The following is a 974-nucleotide window of genomic DNA, read 5'->3' as shown; positions in this document are numbered from 1 at the left end:
GCTTTTGTTTTTGTAGTTTATCATGGACTTTGTTGTTTTTTTGGTTTTGTTTTTCGAGTTCTCAAAGGCCGCCAAAAATGACTTACGTCTGTATGCAACACTGCCCGCGAGTTATCTTCCAGGTTTTCTATTGTGTTAAGCTTACACAATAGACCTACAGACACTGTGGCCCACTGACTGACTGATTGAGTGGGTGGAGGTGAAGGAACGCAAGGCTAGGCTGAGTCATGTAGGTCTTGGTAGATGGAACCAGAGTCTCTGATGGAACCTACTAGAACAGGTATCGGCAAGCGTGTCCTAGCCGCGTGCCGGATGAACCGATTCTGAACACATTACGAGTAGGCCTACATGTCATACAGTAGAGTCTACCCCGAGGATCAAAACGGGAGAACATTTTTATTGGGCACTCCTCGGGAATTGTGGTCCCCAATGGCAACTGTAAACACAAGAAACGGAAGTGGAAACAGCTGAAGAAAAACAATATTATTATAATCATATTATTATCTTGTTTGTAGCATGGTCTTGTAATGAGTAATGAATATACGTGTATAATGCATTTTAATATTGATTTATTTTCATGGCGACACAGCGTTCGTAATGCTCAACCTGCATGTTACAAATGTTGCGTTATCTATCAGAATTACTGGGAAATTTCTGGGTGGTAACGAAAGCGAAAGTAAATCTTGATTCTTTCCGATCGAGCTTCGGTGTATACACTTCCGCCATAGCTGTTCAATTACGTTTCCTCTTCACGATTCATCGACCATACTATCTAGATAGCTACACTATTGATATTATACACAGGGCCGTCGAGAGCCTGGTCGGGCCCTGGGGCAGCAATCACCTTCGGGCCCCTCCTCCCCCCGGTCTCACCCACCCTCACCTGCAATTTAATAACCCAACAAATGCAATGTACATAGGCATATATAATCACTTTACTGTAGCATATCTATGACATACCTACGTACGCTCTC

Source organism: Aplysia californica, unplaced genomic scaffold (genome assembly GCF_000002075.1).
Source record: "Aplysia californica isolate F4 #8 unplaced genomic scaffold, AplCal3.0 scaffold00126, whole genome shotgun sequence".
Taxonomy (NCBI): Eukaryota; Metazoa; Mollusca; class Gastropoda; order Aplysiida; family Aplysiidae; genus Aplysia; species Aplysia californica.
The sequence above is the reverse complement of the archived record's forward strand: the minus strand, read 5'-3'. Positions refer to the sequence as shown.